Consider the following 13023-nt stretch of genomic DNA (forward strand, 5'->3'; position numbering starts at 1 on the left):
GCATAGGCCTGGAAGATGGCTAGCCTTTGTAGGTTCTGTCAGGAAGAGGAGGAAACGGCACTGCACGTGTTGTGTGAGTATGAGAGGCTTGTATGGCTAAGGATGTTACTTCTCGGGGAGGAAAAACCAAGGCCCTGAGGAGCCGCTTTCCAGAATTATGAGTCTGATTAAACGGACAGGTCTGGAGGGCGAGCTCTAGAGAAAGGGAGCCACAATAGATCCAAAGGGGTAGCAGTGGTGTAGGCCTTAAGGGCCGCCCTATTAGAATCTTAATCTTACACATACATTACACAGATCTATAAATTCAATTTTAGCCATTTTTCCAGTGAAAATTATTTTATAAGCAATTCGGGGAAGGGAGGAAGGAGGGAAAGCATTCTCTAAAGTGCTATTTTCGACCTATTTTTTTTTTTTTTTTAGGCAAGCTTTATTTTTTAACTGTCAAATTAGGTGCAGCGCATGGATGGATACATTACTGTAAATTTCTCTTGTTATAAGATTAGGTAAAATGTAAAGGCTTAGACCGGAAATCCGAACCCAGTGGTACCACAATACTTCTTACTTATGTTAAGAGGAAGTATTGCATTCGTAATTGATTTTTCAATTTTTAGTTTCTAGGTACCTGTAAGGAACCGGGGTTTTATGATAACTAAATAATTATTTGTTGGGGGCGAACGCTGGTGTAGTAGTGACGAACGTGGATTTACAACTGGGTTAATCCACAACTTTGTAGTAGTTCGATAAAGATTTTAGTAGCAAAGTATGTGCTTCCGCCTCTGTCCACGACATTTAATCCGTAGTTGAACATTAAGCCCCACCTGAAAAAAAAAAAAAAATAGGCGATTACTGATTTGTAATAAGAAAAATAAATTTCAACGTCCTGAGGGACGCTTAATATTCGTTTTGTTCTTTAAAAAAGACTTTCACCATCTAACTGGGGTACACTGACATTAAGAAAAATTACACTTTAGTAATATGATCACGTACAGTTTACGGGTTAGTATTTTAAGTATTTATTATGTTGACGACTTTTATAGGATAATTAAGGAAATGTTAACAGAAATGATAAGTATTTTTCTTTTTTTAAAGAAATAACTTCACCATTAAAACCATAAATTGTGTGAGATCCTTGAGGAGAGAAAAAAAAATTTCTATCTCTGATTAGAAATTAATTGTACCAGAGGACATAAACTACATAGATAGACAAATCTAAAAACTACAGCCATGTTTCTTTACTGCTATAAATCTTTGCTGAGTTCCCTGAGGTGAAGTATCGTACAATATGATCCTACAGGTGATTAAAACTTTGATGAATACTAAAAGATACTGTAATTGGTAAAAAGCATCCACACTATAAATGGCTATTAAATGGTAGAATTTACAATTTTATTGCTTGGTTACTGATGGTAAAGATTACTGCCAGAGATGAAAGGCTGATTGCTAGTTTTTTTAAAAATAGTTTCTATCAACCATTAACTAGCTCTATTAACTAGCTCTATTAATGTGCTAAAATAATGTTCGCCAATCGTGTCGCCATACAATAAAAACATCTTTAAGTTTTCTGTTTAATTTTCATACTAAGTACTGATTAATAAATCAATTACGAGTTCAATCACTTTTATTGCCAAGATATTGCTATTTTAACGTCTTTAAAATATATTTATTCGTTGTCGGAGAAAAAATATACCATTATTACTGACAGCCAGAGTGCGTTGTGTAAATTGTCACATATACACAACCATTCTGCAGGAATGAATCACATTATCGCAGAGATTGGTAGAAATTATAGCCACTTTTTAAAGAGAATGGGGGGTAAGGGGTCATTGAGGTGTAAAAGAAAACTGAAATTGTTGAGAAACTTGCAAAGGAAGCCACCAATAGTGGGGGAAATGGCTAATTAGAAAATTACCACACACACCGATATCAAGTGTACAATTGCAAAAGCAGCACTACAAAAATGGCCGGACAGATTAACTGTAATGGTAATAAAGGGAGATTCTATAAAACTATGTGTAGATCAGACACCTAGACAACCATGTTTTAAGGGAACTGTCACTAAATAAATGGGTTGTTACGACAATAAGCAGGCTGAGAGAGCGAACCACGCGGTGTGTGTGAATCGTATCTTCACAGGATCAACAAAAAGGTCCTCTCTCTCCTCTTTGCGTATATTGCGATGAGAAGGAGGTTTTCAAGATAATATATTAATGGTTATGTAGTAGAAAGGAAACGAATGTTTCGACGACTTATACAGGTATTTTTAGATGCACCATTTCGCTACGAAGACATAATTATTCTCCAACCAACATCTATGTGCTTAAATCTGAAGCAGAGCTAGTAAAGAAATACGGAGTGTATTTAAAAGTTATAGCCGATTAGAATGATTGCAAGAAAATGATTAGAGAAGGATTACGGTGATTTTAATTTCGGTTAAGCTATAAGGATGGCAGGAGTACAGAGTACTGATCCATCCATTAGTTGTAAGTTTGTATGTAAATAGTTGTATATAGTAGAGGGATGAAAGTGTGAAGCGAATGTATTGTGAGTGATATTCTAGTGATAAGCATCTAGACGATGCTGGCTGTATGGCGGAAGTCAATGCCAAAAAAGGCAATAAAAAAGTAATTGAATTAATTTTTAAATAATTTATGGAATTTAACCTTACTAATATCTTTAATTCAAGTTTCGGACACTCCTCTGTCTTAAGAAGTTAGTTCATCAAGGTTCGATCTTTTCTTACACCTCAAGCGGACAATAATTTCTTCCAGCTACCCCGTCTTCCGTCATCTCGTAGCTCTATCATTGTGCTCTATTCCCTTTATTTCTATACATAAAATCTTCTTCAGTAGATCCTTTCCATCTCCCGGCAAATGAAACCTTTGGGATAGCTTCCAATTTTTTGCGCCGCGGATTCGAAAAGAGTCCCTGATGACTACGCGATAAACTTAATAAAAAAAAAGAAAAGTTAAATCAAATTTACCGAAGCAAAGCTAAAAATTAAAGCAATGCTTTACAACTTCAAAAGATAATTTAATGGATCGTATTTACTAGAGGACTGAAAATTACTGTGGGTTTCTTAAGTGATTATTAAGACTACAGTTAAAGCCACTTTTATCTCCAGCTGAAGGAGACTTTTCTACTAATCTTCAGACAAAGAGGGATGCTGGAAGAGAGAGAGAGGATGAGAGAGATAGAGTGAGAATGTCATTACTCTAATCTCCCCAATGTAAATAATGACTAAGGACTTCTAACTTCAGCGTAAGTGCTGCTTACACTTTTTAAGTGCGCTTCATTTTGTTTAAAGCTACACCAGCATCAGCTGGAAAGGGGACTTAATATTTAATGAGCCGTTAAAAAAGAGAAAGAAGAAATCCAGATCTAACTAATCTACAGCTAATAGCTAACTTTGCAGTTATATTAGGGTTGCAAAAATCCACCTCAACCTTATTTTTTCCCCTCCCTGAAGGGATTGTTACTGTCTAAGTTATATTTTTGGAGAATTTGAATATGTTGCTAAAATTATATGGACCAGATTTGGCATCCTCTAACTCAGTGATTCTCAACTTTTTTTTTTTGTCGCGGCATACTTTTAACAATTTCAAAATTTGGAGGTATGCTAACATTAAGTTTAAAAGTATTTTACTTATCTCATAATACACTTTGTAAAATAGTTTATGTTTATTTTCAATATGAAATAAAATGTTTTTTTTTGGTGTTTATTGTGCTACAATCAGCGCGTTAGCGCTATAAGTAACAATGATAACAGTGAACAGTAGAAGTAAATGAGTGGAGAAGTTACCCCAGTGGTAACACTCCAAAACATTATATGGTTAGTCACTCTCTTCACTTGAGAGGAGATCACGAGACCACTGTCTTTTAAGACGTCAGGAAAAGTACTAGAAGAAAGATTTTGAGCTAGAGGATTTATATGAAATTGCAGGCTGAAGTGGGAGTTTTCTGTATCGTGTTTTCAGCGACTTGGGTGATAAAAGGAATGTTAAGGCCAAAAACTCTGGTTTATTGAAATTGCTGTGTGCCTGGCAATATAGACACAATTTAATCATGGAATTTAATTTTGATTAAGCTTTCTTTGTATTACACTTTACAGGTTCTTTTTGCTTTAACTAAGTGTACTTAGTTTAGTAATTCATAGTAGTTCATATATTTAGTATATTATTGTTATTATTGTTATAGAAAATGGTAATTTATTTTCTTTTCTTTTTTCTGCTTATTATTACTATTTTATTTGTATTATTATTTATTTATTTTTTTTTTTTCTCATCTTTTGTATTCTCTTTTAGCAGTTTTTGTTTTTAAATACTTAGTCAATTTATAAAGCAATTTGTAATTGTTATTTTATATTATGTATATCAACCTCCGGCAGACGGTTTTCCGTTGCCGTAGAATACTTTTCTTTTTCTTCATTTTTTTATGTTTGTATTATAATTTCTTTTCAAATAAAGTATTATTATTATTGCTGTGTGACAAGGAGCATTATCGTGATGCTGCAACACCCACTTGTTCTTGATGTTTGGTCTCACACACGAATGACCCTTTTTCGAAGTTTTTCAAGAACCTCTCGGTAAAAGTGTTGATTGACCGTTTTACCTTTAGGTAGAAACTCTTTGTGGACGATTCCTTGGATACCGTATATGAGATTGCAGGCTGAAGTGGAGTTTTCTGTATCCTGTTTTCAGCGACTTGTCCGATAAAAGGAATGTTAAGGTCACAGTGTGTATAGTCCAGGTTGGGAGATATAAAATGGAGCGTTTACTATAGTTGGAAGTATTTTAGATTGTAGCGATTGAATCCTTTGGAGATTGGAGCGTTTGATTGAACCCTACAGCTCTATTCCATACGCCCAGATGGGTTTCAAAATAGACGTATAAATCAGTCTTTTGTCGTCCAGAGGAAGTTTTGATATATCGTCTAAGAGTCTTTTAAGTCTAGTGTGGGGGTAAATAATATGTAACACAAAAACAACAATGTATGTTTTATTAAGGGATTAATTACAAGTTAATAATAAGAATACTTTTAATGAGAAATTTGAGCTTGATGTTTTTTTGATAATTACAGTTTATACTTAGTCATATAAATGATAATGCTTCTCCCATATCGTCTTCTACATATTTATTATATAAATTTTATTGTATGCATTTCTAAAATTTGGGCGGCACACTTCAAAAAACTTTCGCGGCAAGCTAAAGTGCCGCGCGGCACAGTGGTTGGAGAATCACTGGTCTTGATAGAGACTTGCTGCTTCCCCGTTTAAAACGTCATTTATTAAAGTAAAGTTTTAAGAAGGGGTTCTGTGACGTCTGGTTTTTTCCTCAGTTGAATATCTATAGACACACCTAGGCCTATGGCTTTTTAGTTTTGAGTTTTCCTTTGATCGATCTGTTAGCCAGAATATCCGCTAGCATTCTGCGCCAATCTCTGTTCCTTTGTAGGGTAACAGAAAGCTTTAGTTTCAGTCTGCCACCCAATAGTTTCTTTTAAGACGACAGGAAGAAGTGGAAATAATTTCGGAAACCAGCAAACCTAAGATAACTTAGGTAGGTATAAAAATAAATAAATGCAATATAAAAAAATATAAAAAAACACAGTCCTGGTTAAGTGGATAAGTTGCCGAGTTCAAACGGTCCTAGCCTATTATTATAATTACTGTAGGCCAAGGAGAGAGAGGGGAGTCTTGGAGAGAACTAAATGTCCGGTTCTGGAACAAGTGGACAGACCAACTTGTCACCTATCTGATCCTGTTACTGGACCGTATGTTAAGAATATTATCGGTACGATTAGTGTCAGGGAATTAAAATACTCTCCTAGTCCTACAAAAAAGGGATGGACAAGGATTATCCCCCTTTTGTTTTGTTGGAGTGGTATAGCAAGGTAATAAATCTACTTCTCTACGATCTTTCCATTACATTGGTTCAGTTCTTTCTTTGTTAAGACTTTATCAATTCATGTGTTTCAACTCAAAAAACCTTGATTCACTTGTAGACTTCTTGTTATTTACCTCTTCAGTTTTTCCTACCTGTTGAAACGGAGTAAAAACCACTTTATCTAGGACCTGTATAATATAGAATTTATTTAAATGACTCTTCGTATAGTATAATATATTTGTTGACGGTATCAAGCAAAAAAAGTAAAAATTATTTAATAAAGTTTTACCATATGGTTAACAAATTCAAAGAGAATCTACGCTCGGAGGGGAAGGGGGACTGAAATTTCTTTCAGTAAAGGGGTTCCTCCAATTCCTCCTTAGCCAATGAATGGCTAAGTTACGGCCGAATCTACTGGTGGAACCGATTCGTAATACAGGTACGAGTTACGACGGTCTCCAGTTACGACGTTTCGTGGTTACGACTCCCAATTACAGTACAGTGCTGTACAGTATATACTACTGTACATGATTTGGTGTGCACTACTGTACAGTAGTATGAAAAGCCTGCGAACTACTGTACGTGATTTGGTGTGCAGTACTATACAGTATTATGAAAAGCCCGCGAACTACTGTACATGTTTTGGTGTGCAGTACTATACAGTAGTATGAAAAGCCTGCGAACTACTGTACGTGTTTTAGTGTGCAGTACTGTACAGTAGTATGAAAAGCCTGCGAACTACTGTACGTGCTTTGGTGTACAGCGGCTCGGGACCGAGGAAGATAATAATGTAGGGTACTGTGTTAGGATAGGCTGTGTTATTTTTTTTTTTTTTTTTTTTTTGCCGGCGCATCGACGTCTATGGCCATTAGCGCCCTAAGTGTTATTAGAGTAATAATACAATACCGTACTGTTATTATAGTAATACAGTACCGTACTGTTATTATAGTAATACAGTACCGTACTGTTATTATAGTAATACATTACTGTACTGTTATTATAGTATACTGTACTCTTACTATAGTAATACAGTACTGTACTGTAAATGGTAATACAGTACTGTACTGTTAATGGTAATACAGTACTGTATTGTAAATGGTAATACAGTACTGTACTGTAAATGGTAATACAGTACTGTACTGTAAATGGTAATACAGTACTGTACTGTAAATAGTAATACAGTACTGTACTGTAAATGGTAATACAGTACTGTACTGTAAATGGTAATACAGTACTGAACTGTAAATGGTAATACAGTACTGTACTGTAAATGGTACAGTTTACGTATGTTCCGACTTACGTCGAAAAAACGGTTTACGACGCCACGTAGGAACGGATCAACGTCGTAAGTCCAGGACTACCTGTATAATATTCCAACTTCCTGCAATTTTTCTTACAAAATATCTCTTTTCCAATCAAAAAATAAATAAATAAATAATTTTTCATTAATTTGGATGCGCACGAGATAAAAAATTATAAAATATATGATTTTTTACGCGAATATAAATTTAATTTTTATTATCTTCATCAAATATCTCACCCTAAAGTGCAGAAATACCGTTAGATATCACCTTTGTCGGAAGAATTATATCTAAAAAGAGATAAGTTATAGTAAATGTTACATTAAGATTGCTTTTTATGTTAATTATGATTGTAAAACAAGTGTGGTGTTCGAAAATTGGTTTGGGAAGAAATAAGTCTTAAGTTTTTTTTAAATAGACAACCTTGTCATTAACCAAATTATTACAATATTAACATAATATTGTAATTTTATTATATTACATTAAAAAAAAATGAACACAATGTTAAGGTGCCGGCAAAGGTTTTCGTACTAGGCATATCATCAGGACATCATCATCTTACAGCGTATCCTCTTAGCATCTAGATTCTTAAAGTGAGATTACAGACAGCAGCCACTAAAAACTGAGTGAATATCAACAATCTTAGGCGTCAGCATCATCACTCTCTTATTTCCTTAAGTCACTTTAACCCATCTCATCTTAATTAGGTGGTGCCATTAATGGTGTCCAGCTTTGGCTACTTTAAAATGATTCTCCTCTTCAATTTTAAAATTGACTGGGCTTATATTATACCAATAATAAACTTAAAACTAGTTTCCATTATTATTGCCTAATTTGTCAAAACAACAGAAAAACAAGATTGCGGGTAGTTCTAGTGATTAACAGAAGAGCCTCACTAACTACATCTAGTGGCGACGAATTTACCCCTCCCACAAAAGTACCCTAAAAAAGAAACAAAAAACCTTCCAGGAAGTAGTGTGTGATCATTACCAAATTGTAGAGATAGGTTAACACTATAACTGGTATAAATAGCATTATTTTATAGATAATAGTTTACTAGATATTAAAGGTTACATACTCGTATTTGAGGTTTTCAAATTTGTTAAAAGTTCAAACGTTTATATCTCTTTTCATATTTATCAGAAATCAATGATTTCTTTACCGCATTGTAGAGAATAGTTAACCGTATAACTGGTATAAATTGCAGTGTTCTAAACATAATAGTTTACGAGATATTGAAGGTTAAATTTTGGTGTTTTTCAAATACGTTCAATTTTCAAACCTTTATATCTCTGTTCGTATTTATCAGATTTCAACGATTTTGTTGACGAAATATAGAGGTAAGTTAGCTGTATAAGCAGTACAATTGGCTATGTTCTAGTAATAATAGTTTGTGAAATATTCAAGATTAAATTTTAGACGTTTTCAAATACGTATTAGATACGTTCAAATTTTCAAACGTTTATATCTCTTTTCATATTTATCAGAAATCAATGCTTTCTTTACCGAATTGTAGAGAAAAGTTAACTGTATAACTGGTATAAATTGCAGTGTTCTAGACATAATAGTTTACGAGATATTGAAGGTTAAATTCTGGTGTATTTCAAATACGTTCAATTTTCAAACCTTTATATCTCTGTTCGACTTCATCTTGGAGGAGAGGCGAACAAATGTTAATTTATCTTTGTCGAAAGCTCTGTATTGTGAAAGGAAGCTAATGTGAAAGCTACACCTTTTTTTTAAACAAAAATGTAAAAACTCCATGTTTAAGTTAATAAATTCTTGATAGACATTTGACAGCAAGGATTAGTGATATCACTTAGAAAACGGTGTTACCTGAAGTTATTGTTGTTGTTGTGGACTTTTCACATCGTGAGTAGACTTTAAATGTATGCGAACACACACAAATAATTTGCTGTAAGTGTGTACATAGAACGGACATAGATATACGCACAAACTGAGTAGATATAAGTGTTACCTGGTTTGTTGCATCTATTTCACTCCCATAAAGCTCACAGCAGGAATATAAAGCTGACAACTGTCTAGTTAGTGTGGCCATTATCTTCTTTTTACAAAATTAAGCTTCAACCCATTAGCTTTATCCATTACTAGGTAAACAGGAAGTATTAAAATAAGAAAAAGCTCAAGTCCACCGCTGACATTGTTTTACGATAATAACTTCTCTTACAGTTGAAATAAGAAAAAAATAAACCATAACAAATAAGGAAATAAACTGCTTATTTAAATTTGGACAAACTTGGTGTACCTTATAAAGATTATAAAATGGTAAATAATGGTTTAATTATTCAGATCACTTCCGTAAATGTTTAATTGGCTCAAATTGGTACCTCGGTTTTCGAACGACTTGACTTCCGAACAAATCGGTATTCGACCAAGAAATTCGAGAAAATATTGTCCTAAAATCCGAACAAACATTTGGAACTCGAACACCACCGAGATGAGCCGAGTTGTTTTTATATTTACACTTTTAGATCTTATTTCCTGTTTAGATACATGTTTTTACACAAAATATAAAAGTTAGGCCAGTAAAACGGCCTAATATTTCTGGGGCTTAGAAACACGAAATAAACTACATAGTTTACATTATTTCTTATGGGATAAATTTCTCGACCGCACTTCCGGACGAATTGTGGTCGAGAACTGAGGTACCACTGTATACTTTGATGAGAAGCGGTATTGTTGCAAGACGATATTATGGTTATATTAACATATTCTGTTCCCCGTAATCAGAGAGATATCAAACAAATAGACACTAATATAAAATGGAAGTTAGTTACTATTACGGTGAATAAGGCGAGCGTTTTTTTGAAAAATATAAAAATCCATTTGGGGCGACATCATTGAGGCAATCACTGATTTCCTACAAAAAAAAAAATCTGTAGAAATGAAGCCACAGAAAGGTCAGACATTATAAGGCTCCTCCAGTTCAAAGTGAAACTTTCCAGAGAAATACTAAGAGCCTCAAGTAGTCTGGTGTTTAAAGTAAGATTCCCCCCCCCCCCAAGTCCATCTCAGATATTCTAATCTGGATTCTAAAGTGTAATCCTGGTAATTGCCCAGAATCCTTTAGTAAATTGTGCACTCACTATGCGGGCGCCAGATCCGTTCTGCTATTACGCACTCTGGGAAACTTCCACGAGGAGAAAATAGATGATTTCCTCAAAAACGCGTCTATATTCTTAAGACTGGATATACTAATCGCAAACATTTAGATTCATAACTTTTATTAGAAAACTCTCCTGGGAAAATTCGATTTAATGGTTCTTCCAGAGGAAAATCTTTCCTCTAATGAATCAATTCAGTTAATTGTACGGTCCTGTGCCTCATACTTGATTAAGGGAGATTTCCTATTTGACGTCAGCGCAGCTCTTAAGTATGCTATTGCTAAGTATTGAGGAGTTTTTTATGATTCTGGAGTTTCATATAAAGACTTTTTATTCGAAGGATGTGGCAAAGGGTTGTCACTAAATGAATAGGAACTTTCCGACCAACATTAAGAAGCTACATAGACACATAAGGAATCACAAGAAGACTCAATCCAAGTATTGTTTGGCCGATCGATTCAGACATCTTCTCCATCCACATCGTGCTTCCACTTGGTGTACCAACTTCATGATGTTTTTTTAACATAAATTCCATTAAAGCTCCCCAATTTAGGCATACTTACTTAGGTCGTTAAAATATTATCACCCAAACACTAAATAGTTTGATGAAATAAGAATCGTGGCAGAAGAATCTTCACTTCTACACTCTTACTGTTCCTACAACACTTGGAAGATTGTTATCTTATTGTTGCCTTCACGCCTACATACATTAAAACTGTCGCCTCTCCTAGTTTCTTCTTGGCTATAAATAGTTAATCAACTACAATAGGAAGGCGTGCTAGTAGACAAAAATTCTCTTGTTCTTGGCCGTACAGAAAGCATAATTAGGCAAGACTGCCTACCTTCTCCTAGATTAATGAACCTCTATGGTTGGTGGCGGAGGATGGTTCTTCGTTCCTTTTCTCCTACACATTGTTCTCTTCTATTGCCTCATGTTTATTGTTTTGAGTCTAGAACTGTTCTGATAATTTTTTTTTTATAGTTTTTTACTTTCTGAATTAAACGAGAACATTAACGATAATTAAAGACGAGAGATTACCTTAGATCAGTGGTAGTACTAGTCGACCTCCAAGAGCCTATTTTCGACTACTATCAGTCTGGAGGTTATATCCACTTGGATGCCCAATTCACAGAAGTGGCTAGCCAATTTCCATCCAACCTCCAAGTGGGTACCAATATTAAAATCTGTATGAACAATCTACGATATTAGCTATAATCATTATTAATGGCGAGTTAAAGTAGTAGATTTAGTTAATAAAGCAGAAATAGATTAAAAAATATTATTAATAAAAAAATAATGATATTACAAACATATTGACAACCAATTAACAGTTGCTAATGTGGAATCTAATTAGTACGAGACTGGAAATTAAATAATTATGAATTACATTCTACAATAAAATACATAACACATATATTCCAGTACCTAATCATAAATAACAATAATGTAATAACTGCATACTGGTTGTCCTTCTATAAGACATACCTGTTCGTATGATATAAAAAGCGGTTTATGTTGACAAAAAAAATATATATACTTTCTCTTGGTGTCACAACAGAGAAGGGCAAACATTTAATCAATTAAATACCAATTGAATTAAACAAAAATTTAATTTTAATTATGATTAAAATTAAAAACTTTAATAGGCCAAAGTTAGTTGATTGAATTAAATTCAATTCATAAAAAAAAAAAATTAAAATTAAACTATCAGAATTTTAATTGATTGAATTAAATACTAAATTTAGTTTTAATCACTTTTGAGGATTAAATTTTTAATTTAATCGAAATTTAAGTGATTACATTTTTATAATCACTACTTTGCCACTGGTTGAACCAGGTTCGGACCAATGCACTTTTATTCTACCTGGCTATTGCCTAATCACCTGGTACCACATCTCCATCAATTGTCAATTCTCCCAATATGGGTGCCATCAATTTTAGATCAATTTCTCCAATGAAATTCTGATTAAATTATATTTTTAACCAGTGCCCATCTCAGCTTTGCAATTAACCTGTTACCTGTCGCAATAAACCGCATTATTTAAAGACGAAAAAACAGATATTAATATTAAAAGAAAAAATGTATTTATTTATTGTATTTGTGGTCTTGTTTGCACATTAACCAATTACTTTGTATGAGGGCTGGAAAAAACCAACATATTGGTATGAACAATTACAGTTGGCTCCTAACGCCTCAATTTACCAATATGTTGGTGGAAAAAAACCAGCCCTATCTTTTCCAATATTCAATTTGAGGAATAGCGCAGCCTCTTTCCCTTCTTTCTTCGTCATGCCAGCCACTCTTCTACTACATTCTGCTTCGTGGCTTCCATGAGATAAGGATATCTTGAGCGCTGCGTACTGACATTCCTTCCTAGAACAACACAATGGTCTCTGAATGTGACTTCGTTATTTGATGTGAGCTTAGAGTGGTGTAATTAGTAGTGTAGTTATGATAGTACTTGTGTGAGTAATTAAGAACTAAAATCGAAACTATGGAGTCTCGCTGCATCCTATATTTTTATTTTATTCTCTCTAATGAATTTGTAAATAATTCGTAGCGCATCAGGATTCATTATAGCTAAAATACTTTTAGCGCTACAGGGAAATCGTACATGTGTTGCCAATTCCTTTAGGAACTTGTCTCTATTTCTACTATATATCTGCTGCATCTGAAGAGGAGGTGATCGATGTCCCCATCCTCCCCGCTATTG

General features: G+C 34.0%; 1 long non-coding RNA gene across 5 annotated transcripts in view; it reads right to left on the reverse strand.

Moving 5' to 3' along the window:
* Positions 1-667: 667 nt before the first annotated feature.
* The window catches only part of LOC141456565 (uncharacterized), a 45332-nt gene continuing 32976 nt past the window's right edge, over positions 668-13023 (reverse strand). For 2 of the 5 annotated variants that reach the window (XR_012459874.1, XR_012459873.1), the window contains exon 5: positions 11519-12683. This is a non-coding gene — a long non-coding RNA (uncharacterized lncRNA). Of the gene's footprint in view, positions 819-11347; positions 11494-11518; positions 12684-13023 lie in introns of those variants that run through there. The other 3 variants (XR_012459871.1, XR_012459872.1, XR_012459875.1) reach the window with 3 other exon arrangements.

This window comes from Rhodnius prolixus, unplaced genomic scaffold, assembly GCF_049639745.1.
Source record: "Rhodnius prolixus isolate KJV_2025 unplaced genomic scaffold, Rpr scaffold_4, whole genome shotgun sequence".
Lineage (NCBI taxonomy): Eukaryota > Metazoa > Arthropoda > Insecta > Hemiptera > Reduviidae > Rhodnius > Rhodnius prolixus.